The sequence below is a fragment of the Durio zibethinus genome, chromosome 22, assembly GCF_047325235.1.
Source record: "Durio zibethinus cultivar Kanyao isolate XHJ-2024 chromosome 22, ASM4732523v1, whole genome shotgun sequence".
Classification (NCBI taxonomy): domain Eukaryota; kingdom Viridiplantae; phylum Streptophyta; class Magnoliopsida; order Malvales; family Malvaceae; genus Durio; species Durio zibethinus.
In genome coordinates, this window is record NC_143183.1 from 1581178 (window position 1) to 1602366 (window position 21189).

The window sequence follows — 21189 nt, forward strand, 5'->3', positions numbered from 1 at the left end:
CGCAAAGACGTAGACACCCAATCAAGACTCAACTCAACATTTTTTGGTTTTTTTTTGTTTTTTTTTTGTTTTTTTTTTTTGTTTTTTTGTTTTTTTGTTTTTTTTTTACCAAAGCTCCTCTAAACAGAGGCACCACGACTTTTGGAAAGTAAATTGCTCCTCTAAACAGAGGTACCACGACTTTGGAAAGTAAATTGCTCCTCTAAACAGAGGCAACGAACTTGGAAAAGTAAATTGCTCCTCTAAACAGAGGCAACGAACTTTGAAAAGTAAATTGCTCCTCTAAACAGAGGCACCATGACTTTGAAAAGTAAATTGCTCCTCTAAACAGAGGCACCACGACTTTGGAAAGTAAATTGCTCCTCTAAACAGAGGTACCACGACTTTGAAAAAGTAAATTGCTCCTCTAAACAGAGGCAACGAACTTTGAAAAGTAAATACTCCTAGACAATCATGTCCGAAGGAGTTGAAAGTTGTGTTTGAAGAGATTTCAGGAGATTATGCCCAAAGGTCTTATAAATCAACCATGATACCAAGAGACATCCTATCTCAAGGATTAGGAACTTACCTGACAAGTTTCTTCTCAAACTTGCAAAGTCTTTTCATACCTGTCTTTTTCATGTGGGATGTTGGAACACCCCTGCTTCTTGAATTTGTATACTATACTTTCCTGAAAGTAGTGTATGCTATGCAAATGCATATGAATTTCAATGCATGCTATGCAAATGTTGGCCAATTAATTCCTGTTCAATGTATGGTACTCAAGTTTCTCAAGCTCTTTTTTTTTTTTTTTGGCATCAAGCCCTTTGATTCCTCAAAGATCCAATGACACTGTTCTTCTAAGATCGAACCAGTGTGACTCTTAATTATTTCTTCCATTCATATTCTTCCTGTAACAAAAATCTCTTCAATGTCCTAATCAGGAGCTGAACATCTCGATTCTGCCTTTATCACTCTTGATTTATTCAATGTAATGTAAAAATCTTTTTATGTTGTTATTCATTCATCAATCATTATTTTCAACTCAGAAAGAGAGAATGCATTTACACATTCCCTCCATGATGGGGTATTAAGAAGAAAAAGATATGAATAGTAGGGAAACAGTCATCAGAAAAAGGAGCAAAGAATAAAATGTTTCTTTATTAGCAAATGTCGGTAAACTTTGGCCAAGAAAGAATTACAAGGATAGGTATGGGGACAAAGCCCAAAATGAACAATAAGATAATCATGATAACATATCTCAAAGTTTTTTTCTGAAAACTCAACCCTCTGATGTATTTAACAACTTGGAACTCTTCTGAATTTGCTAACCTCCATATCAGCAGACTTTCAAATTCGATGCTGTATTCTCCTTATCTAAGCCACCTTTTCAGGTTTTCAACTTAGACAAACCCCCTATGACTCAAACCGTCCTTTTGGGGTTTTCGCCTTGAGTCCTCCTTGTTCACTTTTTCTTTTTTTCATTTTTTCTTTTTTTATTTTTTCATTTTTTCATTTTTCATTTTTTCATTTTTTTATTTTTTTCAAGCATAGTATTTCTTCACAGCATCAGAATTTACAGGATGGGGTAAATCATTTCCATCCATCTCAGTCAGTATCAACGCTCCACCCGAAAAGGCTCGTTTCACCACATACGGCCCTTCCCAATTCGGAGTCCATTTTCCTCTACTATCATGCTGGATTGGGAGAATTCTTTTCAAAACTAACTCTCCTTCTCGAAAGTAACGAGGCCGAGTTTTCTTATCATGAGCCCTCATCATTCTTCTTTGGTATAGCTGACCATGGCACAGTGCAGTCAATCTCTTTTCTTCTATGAAATTTAACTGCTCATAACGTTCTCGAATCCATTCAGCCTCTTCTAACTCAACTTCTTTTAAGACTCTCAAAGAGGGGATCTCTACTTCCACTGGTAGTACAGCCTCCATCCCATAAACCAATGAAAATGGGGTTGCCCCAGTAGAGGTGCGAACTGACGTTCGATATGCATGCAATTCGAATGGTAACTTCTCATGCCAATCTTTGTAAGTCTCGATCATTTTTTCCAAAATCCTCTTTATATTCTTATTGGCCGCCTCAACTGCCCCATTCATTTTTGGACGGTATGGTGCCGAGTTATGATGCTTGATCTTATATTGAGCACATATTTCTTGCATCATCTTGCTATTTAGATTCTTGGCATTGTCTGAAATGATTTTCTTCGGAAGTCCATATCTACAGATGATCTCCTTTTTTATGAACTTGCAAACCACAGAGTGTGTCACATTTGCATATGAAGCTGCTTCTACCCATTTTGTGAAGTAATCTATCATCACAAAAATGAATCTGTGCCTGTTAGAAGCCTTTGGGGTGATTGGACCAATGACATCCATGCCCCACATTGAAAATGGCCATGGTGGTACCATAACATGTAAAACAGACGGCGGAGCATGAATCTTATCAGCATATATCTGGCATTTATGGCATTTACGAGCATAGTCAATGCAATCATTCTCCATCGTCAACCAGTAATATCCCGCTCTCATAATCTGTCTTACCATCATATGTCCACTAGTATGTGCCCCACATATTCCATCATGCACCTCTTCAATGATTTTTTTCGCTTCAGTCTCATTTACACACCTCAATAGTACTTGATCCTTGCTTCTTTTGTAAAGGATATCCCCGTCCAGGAAAAAGCTCATAGCCAATCTTCGGATGACCCTTTTATCATTTTCTGTTGCTTGAACTGGATACTGCTGATCCTTGACATACTGTAAGATGTCATAATACCAGGGTTTTCCATCTTCTTCCCCCTCTACATTAGAACAATACGCTGGTATATCCTTAACATCTAATTTTATGGGCTGAATGTCGGTGTCATCATTAATTCGAATCATTGCAGCCAGAGTAGCCAATGCATTAGCAATCACATTTTCTTCCCGAGGTAAGTGATTGAACTGGACATCTTCAAATTGTTTCGTCAACTCTAGAATATACTTATGATATGGAACGAGTTTTGAGTCTCTCGTCTCCCATTCTCCTTTCAACTGGTATATAACTAGAGCTGAGTCTCCAAACACTTTCAGTGCTTTCACTCTTCTTTCTATAGCAGCTTGCAGGCCCATAACACATGCCTCATACTCAGCGATGTTATTTGTGCAATTAAAATTTAACCTCGCTGTTACAGGGTAGTACTGTTCTTCTGGAGAAATCAAAATTGCCCCAATTCCATGCCCCAAGGCATTGGCAGCTCCATCAAAGTACATTCTCCAACATTTTTCTCCATGCTCCCTTTCTTCCAGTTGAGAAATAGCCATCAAGTCTTCATCAGGAAATTCTAGCTTCATCGGCTCATACTCTTCAGTAGCACGATCTGCAAGAAATTCTGCTATAGCACCCCCTTTTATTGCTTTTTGGCTCACGTATATAATGTCGTATTTCGAGAGCATTACTTGCCATCTAGCGATTCTCCCAGACAAAGAAGGCTTCTCAAAGATGTACTTAATGGGATCTAATTTCGCTATGAGCCATGTAGTGTGATAGAGCATGTACTGTCTAAGTCTTTTGGTAGTCCACGCTAATGCACAACACATTTTCTCCAGTGAATAATACTTGGATTCGTATTCAGTGAACTTTTTACTCAGATAATAAATAGCTCTCTCCTTCCGGCTAGCCTCATCTTGCTGCCTCAGCACACATCCCATTGAATTTTTATATACAGTTAGGTACAAGATTAAAGGTTTCCCTGAAACAGGTGGCACCAATACTGGAGGGTTTGATAAATATTGCCTAATTTTATCAAACGCCTCTTGACATTCTTCATTCCATTTTTTAGGGTTACCTTTACGGAGAAGCTTAAAGATGGGATCACATTTGTAAGTAAGCTGAGAGATGAACCGAGAAATGTAGTTCAATCTCCCCAGAAAACTTCGAACTTCTTTTGGTGTGCTGGGAGGTGACAAATTCTGGATGGCCCGTATCTTATCGGGATCAACTTCAATTCCTCTTTCACTGACTATGAAGCCTAGCAACTTCCCTGACTTTACCCCAAAGGTGCACTTGGTTGGGTTTAATTTTAGCTGAAATTTTCTCAACCTCTCAAATAACTTTCTGAGGCTGGTGACATGATCTTCATCCCCACAAGACATTGCAATCATATCATCTACATACATTTCGATCTCTTTGTGCATCATGTCATGGAAGAGTGTTACCATGGCCCTTTGATATGTTGCCCCAGCATTCTTTAACCTAAAAGGCATGACTTTGTAGCAGAAAGTTCCCCACATGGTCACAAAAGTAGTCTTTTCCATATCATCTGCAGCCATCTTTATCTGATTATACCCCGAGAAACCATCCATAAAGGAGAAAATCGAATGCTTAGCCGTGTTATCTACTAGTGTGTCGATATGAGGCAAAGGAAAGTTATCCTTTGGGCTAGCCTTATTCAAATCTCGATAGTCCACACACATTCGTACTTTTCCATCTTTCTTAGGAACTGGGACTATATTGGCTACCCATTCTGGATACTTAGCCACTTGTAGAAAACCTGCATCAAATTGTTTCTTCACCTCCTCTTTAATCTTTAGTAGCATTTCGGGCTTCATCCGTCTCAGTTTCTGTTGAACTGGCTTACATTCTGGCCTTAGAGGCAATCTGTGCTCCACTATCTCTGTGCTCAGTCCTGGCATATCCTGATAAGACCAAGCGAAAATATCTACAAATTCTCGGAGTAGGTCTGTCAGTTGTTGCCTATCTTCAGATGAAAGTGAAGTGCCCATTCTGACCTCTTTCTTATTTTTTACATCTCCCAGATTCACTAAGTCTACTAACTCTTGATGGGGCTCAATCGACTTATTTTCTTGTTCAATCATCCTCATTAGGTCCGGAGGCATAACATATTCTTCAGAATTCTCTTCATCATCAAATTCATCAGTATTAATTGAATTCTCAAAGCTAACATCTTGATTGTTATCATGATTATCCTCATGTTCATTTAAAGACCTGCAATTGAATGAAATGGGATATGTTGGCAAGATGTGCTTGGGAAGATGGAAATAATGAAAACACAAGAAGAAATGAATGAAAATGCATACTTTTTAATTTTATTAAAAATAATAAATGATGAATGGCCCGAACAAAAAAGATCACCCCAATGCTTTGGGCAATAGCTATTGGGATGCTACAATTACATTGCATCTAAATCAAAAGTCGAAGGCATCTCGATAGCACTTCAATTGTTCAGCTCATAATCTGATGGATAGAGACGAACCCACTCTTCTTGATTTACCCTCACCTCATCTTCAACAGCATTAATGGCTAACTGGGTAAAATCATCTTCCACACTTTTTCTAGCATCTGGGTTCATGAATCCTCCAGGTCTGAAGGTTTCATACAAGTGTGGGATGAACATCAGTCTTGGTGTCTTTCTTAATGGCCTCCTTTTGACTTCCCACTCTGCCATCTCATAGCCTAAGCCTGCCCTATCGCTATTGTCTGCTATTGTTGGAGGTTCTTTAATTCCCTGTAAATTTTTGCCTAGCCCTAGTCCTAGACACCAGCCTTTATTGATGACTTGGCTCACCACTATCTTTGAAAAAGGCTGACTTTGAAATCTTTCACCTACAGTATTGACCAATTCAAAAGATCGATAGGAGCATTCCAATACTTCTTCGACAGCCTCTACATATGGAGTGTTCAATGGTTGAGTCACCATCATGTCTTCCTCCCCAACTACTACTACCAATTGACCTTCTACATTGAACTTGATCTTTTGATGTAAAGTAGAGGGCACAGCTCCTGTCATGTGAATCCATGGTCTTCCTAATAAACAGCTGTAGGACGGAGAGATGTCCATCACTTGAAATTTTACATTGAAGGTGCATGGCTCAATTTGTAAAGGCATCTCAATATCTCCTAGGACTTCTTTTCTGGTCCCATCAAAGGCTCTCACAATCATCTGACTATCTCGCATATGAGAATAGTCGATGGGTAGCCTTGTCAAAGTTGACATAGGCATGACATTGATGGCAGAACCATTATCGATAAGGACTTTAGCTATGATATGGCTCTGGCACTTTACTGTGATATGCAAGGCCTTAGCATTTCTCTTTCCCTCCAAAGAAATCTCATCATCACTGAATGAAATGTGATTTGGCATGACTAAGTTTCCAGCCAAGTGATTCACATATTCGACAGACACGTTATGTGCCACGTATGCCTGATTCAACACTTTCAGCAAGGCATTCCGATGTGGCTCTGAGTTCAGCAACAGTGATAACAATGAGATTCGAGCTGGCATTTTATTCAACTGTTCCACAACTGAATATTCACTATGTTTTACCAGCTTCAGGAATTCACAAACCTCCCATTCTGATACTGGCTTTGGCTGATCTTCTTCAGCCTCTATCTCTGGATTATTTCGTCTTTCTCCTTCTTTAGCCTTCTCCCTTCTAGCCTTCTCTAGCATTTCTGGGGTGTAACATTTCCCACTTCGAGTAATGCCTCCTACACCAGTAATATTGGAAGCATCAGCTTTGGAGACCTCTTCTTTTTGCCCCTGCACTACAGTGTCACATCCATATCTCCAGGACACAGCTTTATCATCTTTGTATGGAAAAAGAGTCGGGACTTTAAAAGTTACCGGCCTAGGGAGGAGCTTGTCTATGACTGATTTTGGTTTGTTTCCACACCGAATTGTCACTGGTTTGGGAAACAGCTTTTCAGGCCTATCAGTCATGCATACCTCAGCATTCTTCAAGCTTTCTTTTTCTTCGTAGACCTCCATCTGATGTGAATTCAAAAGTTTTTGCACCTCTCGGTGAAACTGTTTACAGGTCTCAATGGAGTGGCCTCTTGCCCCACTATGATACTTACAACTAGTACCAGCTATATATGCTCCATGATAGCTGTGTGGACTTACCAGTTGTATCATGTCTGCTTTTCGTAAGACATCAAACAATTGATCGAGAGGTGTCTTAATATCTACCACTTCTTTCTTCACATGACGCTCATGCTCTTCACCTATAACATTCACATTATGATTTGGCAAAGGATTGCCACTAACATTTGGTGCAGTCATCCCTCCAGTGTCAAAGCAGATCATCTCATCCTTGATCAACCGTTGCACTTTATATTTCAGAGTAGTGCAATTTTCGGTGGAGTGACCAGCAATCCCATAATGGTAGTCACAGTGGGCAGTGGGATCATACCACTTGGGGTAAGGTGGCTTGAGGGGTTCTAATTTACTTGGAGCAATCAAATGATTGTTGTAGAGCTCCTTGTATAATTCCGTATAGGTCATGGGAATAGGGTCAAAAATAGGTCTTTCGCGAGTGGTTCGTTGCTCCCGCGAGCCACCAGCAGGGTTAGTTGGGCAAATTTGTGGTTTTGGGGTAGGTTGAATGTTAGAACTGTACATGGTGTTTTGGGGTCTATGAGAGGTTTGATAGGTTTGGGGGTATGGTGGTTGGTATGGGTGAAAAGAAGTGTTATTTACAGTGGGGTGATAGGGTAGATATTCTGGTGGGGGGTAGGGTGAATAACCCCTAAGTTGCTGTCTATCAAAGCTCACAGCCTGAGCTTCAGTTTCTTTTTTCTTCGGGATTCTTTTGCCAGATGCTTCATTTCCTTCTAGCTTGCCATTCTTGATGGCGCTTTCAATGATTTCTCCCGAAATTACCATATCGGTAAAATTCTTTGTTGCATTCCCTATCATCTTTTCATAATAGAGAGGTTTTAAAGTGCTAACAAATAGCACTGTAGTTTTTTTCTCGGTCAGAGGAGGCTGTACCTGAGAAGCAATATCTCTCCACCTCTGGGCATACTCTTTAAAAGATTCGTTTGCCTTTTTCTCCAGATTCTGCAAAGACAAACGATCTGGGGCCAAATCGATGATATGTCGGTATTGACTGATAAAGTCATGTGCCATATCGCTCCACGAGTGAATGCGAGTCCTGTCCAGCTGAACATACCATCTGGCCGTAGAGCCAGTAAGACTGTCTTGGAAAACATGCATCAAGAGTTTCTCATCCTGTGCATGAGCTGCCATCTTCCTGCAATACATGGTGATGTGGGTTTTGGGGCACTTTGTACCATCATATTTTTTAAATTTTGGTACCTTAAACTTATGGGGGATAACCACATCAGGAACTAAGCAAAGTCCAGCGGCATCTACTGACCCATAGAAGTTAAATCCTTCCACAGCCCTTAGCCTTTGCTCTAGCATGCTAATCTTGGAACTTTTCTCAGCCTCTACTCTTATCTTTTCCTTCTCCTTCTCTTTTAAATCATCTAGATCAGGAATTGGTTCTACTGCCTTTTTAGTGAAGACAGGATTTATATAGCTGTTATACTGCCCGGGGTTGAAAGTCGATGGCATTCCAGGATATGTTGGATATGCGAAGTGTTGTGGTGGGACCTCTTGAGCCGACTGAGCTTGAGGTGGGCCAAAACCTGGAGGGTACAGGGGGTCAGCTATTTCTTGTAATGGGGGAATTTGCTGGCTTGTACTTTTTTCAACTCTTTTTTCTTTGTTCATGTTATTAAGAGCCTCCAGAATCTTGCTTAGCTCACCCTCAATCTTCTCCTGGGCTTTCTCTATCTTTTCAAATCTTTGGGAATTTTCCTGCTCCATTTGCCTTACTCTGAATCTTGTGTTGAATCGATGGGTAGGATTTTCGCTAGACGGAGCTATCCTGGAACCTTGAGTACCATATCTTAGAATCAATAAATTGGCATGATCATCACATGGTTATTTTGTAAGTGTAATGAATGAGAATGCAATGAATGAGAATGTAATGAATGAGAAATGCATGTATGCAAAGAACATTTGCCTCAAAACGGTATTCAACTAAAAAATTTCATTTATTCCAAAAAAAAAACTTTGGTCTACATTGAGTTTATCATCCTAGCATTATAGCCATAAAATTGTTTGATCTGTTCATACTGGGCCTTGGCCTCTTCTATGAAGTTCAAGAGACGCTGTCCATGTTCTCCTACTGGGCCACCACTTGTCTTAATGCCTCTGCCTCTTCCACCATCTCTCTTGCCTTACGCACCCCTTTATGAATTTGGGCTGTTAAGTGCTCAATGTATTTCTGTCTCCCTAGGTTCTCTCTTTTACCACACCAGACTTGGTATGATAATTCTCTATGTTCTCTAACCAATGCAGCAATGTGGTCTCCTTGTTCATCCAACCTTTGACTTAGCCCGCTCAAATAACTGTTTAGCATGTTAATTTCTGCCTGTGCTTCAGTACTTTCTTCTTCCAATTCGGCATACTCTTGCTTCAGTCTTGTGTTTTCCTCAGTCAGCTCGACAATGGTTATCCCTTTGGCCCTTTCTCTCACACATAGCCTCTTATGCTCCTGGTGTAACCTTGCTAGATCTTCAGTAGCTACATCACGTTCTCTAGCAATCTTATGAATTTTAACTTCATAATTTTCAGCTCTACCTTTCCACTGGGCTTTTTCTTCTTGAAGTTCTTGAATCTCTTTCTTTAACTTGATCTTTTCAAATTCAAACTCTTTTGTTGCCAGTTCTAACTCTGATGGTATCTCTTCAAGCTTTTCTTCTGTCGGTGGTTGAGAGACTTCATAAGTGAATACCATTTCTTGTCTTCTCTTTGTTCTCCAAACCAAGTAACCTGGAGTGACTTTTTCAGTGAATGGTCCAGGACTCACTCTTTGGGGATTTTTCCATGCTTTGATCATCCCATTCATCCTCTGAAATGCTTTAGGCTCACTATAAGAGAAATCTAACTGATGAAGCTCATAAGTCATAGGAATAAACTGTTCTCCCCCCAATTGTCTCCTTACTAAGAGCGGTGCATAATTCGTCACTCCCCATAAACCTAGAAGTGGAACCACTGTATTATCTCCACATTGGTATAACATAGGCTCTCGATTCATCCATGGGGCTAACCATCTCACCCTGGCACCTTCCAACTTTTGTAAGAAAGTTATCCATTCTTGTTTAGACTTCTGCTTTGACCACCCACTTTCACAGAACTCTTTGATCGGAAAGCGATTACGGACATAAATCTTCGAGAAAGCCCCATTTCCTTGTTCAAAATGGCTTTTCATCCATACGTACAATAGCTGTATGCATCCTATGAAGCGCCTTCCATTTCGACGATAATAACTCAAAGATCTGATAGTCTCTGCTAATATTACCGTTGAAAGATTACAGCCATTGATCACACTCTCAAAGAAATCAACCACTGCTATCTCAATATGTCCCAAAACCTTTGGAAAGATTACCAGTCCGTATATAGCCAAGGCAAATATGTCTAACCCTCGTTCTTCATTGATGTGTTGCATCAGAAACTCATGAAAGAACTTCCAAGGTAGGTAAACCTGTTCTTGTTTCTTCTTTGTATGAGAATCTACAACTTCCTTGTCTATCCCCATGAGTTGAGCCAGACTTTTACGAAATCCTGACTTATGTTTTTTGACATATATCTTGTCAGGAGTCTTTAAATGCAAACCCAATAAGACCGAATATTCTTCTATGGTGGGAGTCATATCAGCTTCGTTAAAGATAAAACACCTGTATGCAGGATCTCAGAATTGTGTTGCAGCTCTAATTAGTTGATCATCAACAGCCACTGCTAGAAGGTGTGCTATATGCCCATGCTTCTGACAAAACTGCCCTTGTCTTGACAGACTCATCTTTTTCCAGATGTCAACCAAATCTTCTAAATTGTTCTGTTTGAGGAGGACAGATGTTTCTTGAGACAGAGTAGACTCATACCCAATTGGCAAGCAATCTCCCATCTTCAATTGAGTCTTTTCTGATAGGGCCCTTACTTCATTAGGTGTCCCACAGGGTGCTAATACTGATGAAGAGCAAACTAGGCGTTCATTGGTGTCCATGAAAAAAAATTTGTTGAAGACCGTTTTTCAAGCAAATGTTCTTTTATGCAACCTTATGATATGCGTATGAACCAATGCAAAAGAAATAAGAAAAAGGTTAGTATACCCAGAAAAAGAACAAATAACTAAGTAATTTTACACATCACACATCACACAAAGTAAAAGGGATGAATCCTATGCTTTTGGTCAATTCTAAAAAGGAAGAGTGATAGCTCTATCTATAGGTTAGGCATTCTTAAGGTTCACTATATGTGGTTTTAGGGTCAAAGTCTAAAGGTCCTCAAATTGTTACTTACATCCTTGTCCATCACAGACTAGTAAGGCACCCTAATCCTCACCCATTACAGGCTACAAGCGAAAAAGGTTCAATTTGAGTGGGAGTATTTCGCTAGCCACTGTGGAGGTATTAGACCTCACGAAAGCAATAGGTACTTTACTCCCTCCTAGAGGGACGGAGCTCGGGTGTAGAGCTCATGTTATGCACATGCACATGAATGACATAATTAACAAGATAAATAAACAGGAATGAATAATAACACATATATACAAAAATGGTTCAATTTTATTAGGCTTTTGGATAACACAAATTATTTGCTGGCCTGACTCTCAAAGTCCCCAGTGGAGTCGCCAATCTGTCGTAACGTCTAGATCCGGGGATCTATCGCTAGACATTGACTTTTAGAGAGTCGCCACCAATCTTTTTTGTCTAGGTGCGATTGGCCACCTAAGGAATCTGTCCTTTCAGGGAACACCTAAGTTTAAGGGTCCCTAGAAGAATAGGTTCAGGTTTGCTAACCAGAACAGGGTTCGGGAGTTCGGTTACGTGTGAGGAAGGTTATAGCACCCTCACAACGCCCATCAAAAGATGGTACCAGCTTAAATTTGTGTTATCCAAAAGCCTTAAAATTTTACTAAGTAATTAGTTATTGGAAATTATTCTCAATTGACTCTAATACTTTTAGCAGAAAATTGAGAAAACTCCCTCACCTCAAGAGTATACAAGAAAAACTACTGTTTCACTTGCAGAGGCTCCATCGTCGGATTATTTAAAGAAAAAAACAAAATCAAAATTAAGATAGAAAGGAAGGAAAGAATGATTTTTTTTGTAGGAAAAATTGATACTTTCAACTTTTCCCCAAAAATATTTTTTGGAAATTTCGATTTTCAAGAAAAATTGATACTTTCAACTTTTCCTCAAAAACCCTTTTTTTGAAAATTTATTTCTAAAGAAAATTGATACTTTCAACTTTTCCCTAAAAATATTTTTTTTGGAAATTTATTTTTCTTTTAAGGAAAATTGATACTTTCAACTTTCAACTTTTCCCTAAAAATATTTTTTGGAAATTTATTCTTAAGAAAAATTGATACTTTGAACTTTTCCCTAAAAATATTTTTTTTGGAAATTTATTTTTCTTTTAAGGAAAATTGATACTTTCAACTTTTCCCTAAAAATATTTTTTGGAAATTTATTCTTAAGAAAAATTGATACTTTCAACTTTTCCCTAAAAATATATTTTTTTGAAATTTATTTCTGAGGAAAATTGATACTTTCAACTTTTCTCCAAAAATATTTTTTGAAAATTTATTTCTAAGGAAAATTGATACTTTCAACTTTTCCCTAAAAATATATATTTTTTGGAATTTTTTATTTTTATTTAAAGAAAATAGAATAATAAAAAAATAAATAAAAATAAATAAAAAGAATATTACATAAACCTAATCTAATAAATAAAAAATAAAATAAACAAATAAACAAATAAACAAAGAAAAACAAAATTCAAAGAAAAAAAAAAAAAAAACCTGGAGCGGCTCGGATCGCGGCTCGGCTCGGAGGGGGCGACACGCGCGGGTCGACGCCCGGGTCGGGTCGGGTTCGACAAAACGCGCGGATCCTCTGGGTTACTTAAGGCCAAAACGACGTCGTTTTAAAAGGGTATAAAAGGCACTTCTCTCTGTTTTTTGGCAGAACCCTTCTCCTCTCTCTCTCTCTCTTTTTCCTTTTTCCTCTCCTTTCTCTCTAAAAACTGAAGAACACCGGTGGAATTTTCGTCGGATTCTGGAAAAAGTCACCGGAATCTGGAAATTTTACCGGAAATTGGCCGGAATATCACCGGTTTCTGGGATTCTTCGCCGAAAACTGGGTTGGTCGCCGGAAACTTCAAGGTTGGCCAGAATTTTCACCGAAAAATTCAAACTTCATCGAAATTTTGGCCGGAATCTGGAAATTTCCCAGAAATTTCCAGAAAAAATTTTCGCCCAAAAATTTCTAAAAAATTTTTCTCACTCCCAGAACACTCCTAAACTTTTCTTAGCTTCCTATACGCCTCCTTTTCTCTCAAATCAGTAGCTTTGCTTACTGTTTTCTGTGTGTCTTGCATTCTGTTCCAGAGTCCCTTTTATAGGGATTGATCAGGAGTTCCTGATCAATCCCAATTCCTCCTTGGACGGGAATTCAATCTTTGAATCCCACTGGACTCTTCTGATTGAATTCCCATTTCCAATGGGATTCTTCAGCCTTCAATCTCAGCCCTCCAAAATCAAAATCAAATAAAATAAAAAACTAGATAATTAGAGAAGATAAATCAGCAGATATTATAGGATAAATAATAATAAAAAAAATATATCAGATATATAATTAGATAAGTAAAAATACAAAAATGAATAAAATAAAAAAGATAAAAAAAATATATATATACATAAATAATAAAATACACATAAATACTAACAAAAAATAAATAAATAAATATATACATATATTAATACATAATAATAATAATAAATAATACAATACATAAAATACAAAAGAAGAAGAAAAGAAGAAAAAAAAAATACAAGATAAAATTGAATTGGGCTTACCTATTTGGGCCAGGCCCAATTGATCTGGGCCGGACCCAATTGGGTGTCTACATTATGAATAGTGAAGATCAGGTTTAAAGCTCTATAGGAACAAATCTAGGGTGTATTTGTTGAATCATCTATTTGATGAGATTTCTTCAGTCGTCTCTCTAATTGTTGATTAGCTCTAATTTTGGGTAGAGAAAAACTTTAAATATCTATTATTTGATAGTGAAAATTTTTTTGATAGTTTGTGATTTTTTTCCTCTACACTGCAAGGTTTTTCACGTAAACCTTGGTGTATGTTTTATTTTTCTTACGTTATTAATCATTAATTGTTGTCTATTGCTATGGGTTTATTACGATATATTACTTCTACATTGTTATGTTTGTTGCTTCAGATCTAACATATATTTATATATATAATTAGCTCCCTGAATAATAATAGGAGTCTTATACGATGCTAAAGATAAAAATGGAAAGAAGGCAATGAAAGCAAAATAAACGAACTAATATTCCTAAAAGACAAATGATAAATTTCAACACAATTGAACATGTTTCGCTATTTTTTTTTTAAATTAAAGAATAAGGTTTTGAGAAAAAGATATTTGAATCCATCACTTGTAAGAGAAAATCTGAATCGTTGAGTCAAGTGCATAAATTTTATATGAGAAGAGAAATTTTAAATTGAAGAAGTTTTTTGGGTAAAAATCTAGAAATTCTTTATAAAAAGTTTAATTAATTTAAATTTACATTTGCATAAAAATTTTGAAATATTTCTATTCTCTTAAAACTATTATTAGATATAAATTTGTTTATATTGGACCTATTAATCATAATTGTTTAGGTTTTTAATTTAATATTTATTTGATTGCTTTTATAGTAAGAAATTTTATGAACTTTAATTCATTTAAAATGTTACACGTATGTTGACTCTAATGGTGTGAATGACTCAAGTGGAGAATCTTGTTTGGTCAATGGGAAAAGGAGAGCCAATATACTTAATGGTGTGAAAGTCTTAATTTTGATATAATAAAATAATATATTCAAGAAAAATTGTATAATCAAGCAATTAAGTACTTTTTATTTCCTTTTTGCTTTAAGTAGCTATAATTTGTTAACTTCGTGAAGGTTGTAACGTGAAATGCAATGAAATTAACGCCCTTTATCTTGTCCAAATGATTCCTATGTGACGTACATGTCATGTGGATGTTTGGAATACATCCACTATAAAGCCAATAAAAAAAGTATTAAATCAAATAGAATCAAAAGGAAATAACTACTATTACACTTTAACAATTAGTTCAATGTATATTTAATGTATGCATTACTTGATTGAAGAATTTGATTTGAAAATTTTTTTCAAAGTAAAAAAAAAAATAATTACTTGGTAATTAAAGTCTTTATAAAGACAGAAGGGAACCTTCTTTATATAATTAAAGTCTCCATGAAATTTCAAATTAAGTTGGTGTGAGAATTTGGTTTGTTAACACTTATCACTTCTTACTTGTCTTTTTCTATGAGAATAAACTTTATATTTCTTTTTTATGGATAAATAAAAAAAATTATTTTTTGTACCATTAGCAGTAGGAAAATACATTTTTTTCCTTCAATATTACTTAAATTTTTTATTATTTGATTAAACGACAAGATTGATTTCAATGAAATTAAAAATAATAATAAAATTTATTATAATTGAGATTAAAAAAATAATTTACTATAATTGTGATTGAAAAAAATTCATAAAAAATTTATACTGAATGAATTTTATAAAAATTAATATTTAAATTCAATTGATAATGCCATGAACTCAATTACATCACACTAAAGATGCAGTAGAATCCAAAGCCCCCACTTAATAAAAAAATCAATTATAGTATATGGGAAAAGATCAACCTAAAATATTAATCTATATAATTAATAATTTCTTACATAAAATAATGTCCAGCAAATTAAGCATGGCATTTAAGTAAAGATAGTGGCCCTGTAAATAAAATAAAATACGTAAAAAAATTCATGTCGTTGACCAAAAACAAAGATATAACATCAATTAAATCTCAATATTAATGATTTTATTTTTTGAAAGCAATTGGCATACGTACTAATTAAACAGTTTTAATTTATAGGACTTTTGTAAGATAACCGATACAACATTTGTCTTTAAAAGTCAATAAAGATAACAACGCTTTATGCAATTATTATACAAATTACTGACGTAAATTTCAAAGTTCCACAAAAAGAAAAAAAATTTTATACTGTTTTAGATGATGAAATTTTGAAAGTAACAGCTAAGCATACATGTTGAAAATTGAAAAATAATTAAGTCATAGATTAATGTATCCAAATGATTCAAGTAAATTATTTTTATTGGTTAAACAATTGATGGATAAGATAAATAATATATAATATATGCTGTATTGTATTTTTGTCTTAAATGTTTGTATTCCGACAAATTTATAAGAGTTTGAAATTGAATTTTTTATAATGGAGGTCGCAATTTGAAACAAAAAAAATTACAAGTATCGAAATTTTTTATAATAAAATTTTAATTAATTTTAAAATTTTATTAAAATTTTTTTTGATAAATAATCAATCATATTTAATAAAAAAATTAGTGATAATTTTTTTATTTTTAAATTTATTTAATGATTTCAAAATTGTTATGATATTTTTTAACTGTTTTAGTCCAAATAAAAAAATCTAATGTAGAAATACTAGTTATACCAACATCGTTGTATGTAATATACTAAAAAATTAAAAAATATCAAATATTTTTCAGCTATTTTAATTTAATTGCCAAACACATTGAATGTGCATTTCATTCAGTTTTTTTTTTTTTTTTTTGCTTTCTTTGCAAGGGATTAGTTGTCAAGGCAATCCCTTGATGATTTGAAGTCAAATATAGTGAATTATTAAAAATTAAAATGCTCGTTTGCTTCATTTTTAATTAATTCGAGCTTTGTAAATGTGAATTTGACATTCCTAATTAAGAAAAAAAATTAATAAAAAAGTATGAAACAAATATTTGTAGACAAGAATTTCCTTAGCCGCAATGGCTGCTGCCCCACACGCTTTGCTTAAAGCAAATGTCAGAATTTGAAGCATCTTTGATCTTTCAACGTTCCTTTTGGCTATCTAGAAAGTATTCGATAAAATTATGCTTTTTCTCAATGGCAGGCACTTATTAATGATAGGGAAAGAATTAGACGTGCATGCCTAAGTCTATGTATGAAAAAAAAAAAATTACACAAAGATTTCTGAATATTTTTTGAATTAAATCTTTAGTTCAGATTTAAGTATGAAATTGCCATTGTAAGTAAAAACTATTATAGAAACATTGTCATCGAATTTATGATTGAAAAAATGCACTCCCTATGTTCCAATTAAATTATCACAATTGGTTTTTTAGTCATATGTTTCTAATTTTGGTCGTTATTATTTTAAATATTTTAATTAATTAAAATTTTTAAAATACATATTTAGAAATTATTTTATGTAAAGTTTTTAAAATATATTTTTTATATTTTTATCAATAATAAATATAAAATAATAAGATGTCAAAGTTTAAAAATTTTGACAAAAAATAAATTTTGATAATTTAATTGAAATAAAAGAGAGTACTTAAAAAGCATCATGAAAAAAAATATGACAAGGCCTCTTTAGTAGAGACAATATATAGTATTTTATGTAAGAAAAAAAAAGATTAAGATTAAATTAGACAACTTTGAAAATATAATGGCAAAATTTAATGATATTGAAATGAAAACATTCAATATTATATGGCAACTTTGACCGACTTTGTTAAAAAAAATAGCTTACAAGAATTTTTTAAAAAAAAGGTCATAATTAAAGATAAAAAATAATTATGAATATTAAATTTTAAATTTTAAATTTATTACATGTTATTTTTTAAAAATAATTATATAAATTAATTTACTTTTAACTATAAACTCAATGTTTGAGAAAATCTTTTTGCTTTTAAAATAATAATAATCAAAAGAGAAAGTGATTGAATTTAATTGAAAAATGTTGTAGTTTGCATCCTTACCCTCTTACCTTTATTAAGGTCCCAGATTCGTAATGTCAAAATAAAAAAGTATCCCAGATTCCCCCCTTGATTATTATTGTCCAATTCTTGGAGTCTTTGCGGAAAGACAAAAAAGAAAACCAATCATTTGGCTGCATGGATAAGTTTTTCTAGTATTCTGATTCCGACATGGTTGGTTTTTACTGGGAAATTTCAAACACGCCTCTTCTTTTTTTTTTCTTTTTGACTTTTGTTTTTTTTGGTGTGAATCAAATTTCTACATTGCAAAAGATGTTTCCTAACTTTCCAGATGCCGGTATTGTTTCTAATTGATTAACACATAAATTCTAAGATTGATAAGTAAGATTTGATTGACAATCAGCACATGTCTTACTGGCAATGAAAAGAACTTAGATCGGTGGATACCTAAAATTATGATAAAATAAAATAAGATAATATTATAAATTAAATTAAATTAAATATTTTATTTTATTTTATATTTGATGTATATAAGAATTAAAAATATGATAATTTATTTATTAATTAAAATTATATTCTCTAAAAATTTATATAACTTAAATTATTAATATAATTTTTAAAGATATAATAAGACATGTAAGTTTAATCTTATAAATTAAAAATAATCGTTTTTATTTTAAGAATATTAAATTATCCTATAACAAGAAGACGATAATCTTCTTTATAAATATTATCAATTTCAATTAAATACAAATCAAACATAATATCAAATAATTATCATACTATCATTACATACATTAAACATGACCTTATATAATTAGATTTCAAATTACTTTTTTTTTATAAAGTTACATTTACAAGCAAATATTATAATTAAAACAAAAATTACATTCATGTAAAAAAGTTGAAATAAATAAACAAACCAATCGACAATCTATTTATTATCAAACAAATTTAACATAAAATTAAATCAAATTAAACTCACAAAAGGCAAGACTTAAATCTAAATACTCAAAGGTTTTAGATACTTTCTCAAAGGTTTTAATTAGGTAGCTCTTTTACATTATTTTCTTGGGTTAGTCTATTTTGGACCTACAAATAATTTACATATTTTAGATAATAAAAAGCATATGTTTTAGCCAATAACATTTAATAACTTTTATGGCGTCTCTTCACCCAGTTTCTTTTCCATCACGTTTCTCACTTTAATTCCCTCTCTCCGTCTCTCGTTAACTTCACCAAATAGGGCCCGAGTATTGGCCTGTGGCCTCGTTATTTCGGCTGCTTCTTCAGGACGAAATATGGGTTTTGGCAGTGAAAAGAGATGCAAGGAAGCCCATTCTTAAAGTACTTCATATGCTTAGCTAGTTAAGACAGCCAATCTTGATTAATATTTATGCATTTTTTATTCCACAAGACCCACGGCTTTTAAAGAGTTGAAACCAATGCTAACTTCAGTTTTCGAATATACTGCTTTTTTTTTTAATTTATGTGATAATGGATTGTTTAATGGGAAGTAATGCCCCCTCATTTTTATAAATTTCATATTATTCGTCTAAAATTTTGAAAGAATCTTAAAATATAAACAATAAGGCATAATATTAATATATATATATATATATATTTGTTTTATTCAAAGTTACAATTATTACTCTTATATACAGGTGGTAATTCTGCGGGTTAATACGTATTTTTTTTTTTTAATTTGAATCATTTCGAGTTTTGAATTTTTTAAATTTAAGCTATTTTGGGTTTAAACTGATTTTATGTTTGAGCCAATCATGTTATTTTTTAAAATTTTATAAAAAATATAAATCATTTTAATATACATTTTGAATCTAAATTAAGTTCGAATTCAAATATTTCCAAGTTTAAACACTTTAGAGTTAAATCTTTAACTTTTATTATAAGATTGGGTCGGTGAATTTTTAGATTCATTTTGTCACCTCTATTCTCATCTATTGTTTCTCCTAAGCCTTAATTTATTATTTTTATATCCTTTATTTTGTAGCTCTCATCTATTGAATATGCAGTTACACAAATCAATTGTATCCAAAATTATAACTTTTTATCTTAGATTACCCCCATGGTAAATCCCACATATGTTTCTCCACTGTATCTTATAAGTTTTTTTTTTTTTTTTTGAAATTTATACATAACAAAATAATTAAAATCCCCTAGCTTAGGTCATTGCATTGTTCATTGTATATATAAAACCTCCATTTTCTGGAAATCTTCACAATTTATGGTCTCAAAAGCCTACAGTCAATGTTTCTAAGATATTTGTTACATGTTTAATAAAAATTATTTATATTGTTTAAATTAATTATATTATATATTTTTTATTTTCAAACTTAAATCATTGAAGATGATAACATAACATGTTAATAATGTAAAAAAAATAACGATTTTATCTCTATAAATGCTCACAATTTTAATTAAGTAGAAACCATAAAATAAATGGCTTAATTTTTTTTTCTCAGCCAAAAAGGACTTTTTATTAAAGTAAGCATAGAACTACACTTGTTCATGACCCAAAACGATGACCTCATCCCTTTCCTTCGAACACAGACTCATTTCTAGCTAACCATAATGCCCATAATGTAGGACCAACTTTTCCTAATCAAGCCATGGAAAGGTACCGTTTCAGACTGGCACAACATGTCTTCCACCTTGTTCGGACAGACCCATGCCAGACCCCACCATTCGAAGCCCCAGAACCAAACACTACATGATAAAGGACATGACACCAGTTACAATTTGTCTTTCCTCATACAGCACACCCCTAGGCTAGAAGGAATGCAATTTTTGCACGCAAGCCATAGAAAATTTTGCACTTTTGGTGGGATATTGTATTTCCAAATGGAGACGAATCTAACCTGATTATCTGCACTGAGATGTTGGCTATATCCAGGTAACTCACAAACTGTTTGACTGAAGAAATTACCCCTTTTGTCCAGCTCCCATATTAGTTTATCATTGTGTTATAGTTAATAAATTGCTTAATATATTTCATGTTGTCATAGTTGATAAGTACTTATATATAATTGTAAATTAATTTTGCTTGTATGAAATGTTTTTGTTAATAAATGTGATATATTTCACATTAAATGACAATAGTTTGCATTTGGAGGGCATATCTTCACACACTTTTTCACCTCATTTTTAGCATTTGAGAGATTTTTCCTAATCATTCCAAGACACTGCATAAACAGCAATTCAACAGGCTGAATGATAAATTAAAAAGAATAAAAATCCTATATAAGAGGAACATTATATCTTATTTTTCTTGAAATGCATGTTCCCCAGACGTTAATTTTTCAAAAGCTGATTCGCACATCAAACTTAATATTACTCAAATGGTCATATTAATAGAATATCATTCGTGTAAGCTTTTCCATTGCCTTTTGTTGCATTTGGCGTAAAATTTTATATTAGTCAAGTTACTTTTTTTTTCTTAATTTTTCCAATGGTCTTTACATGTAATAGAGCTAG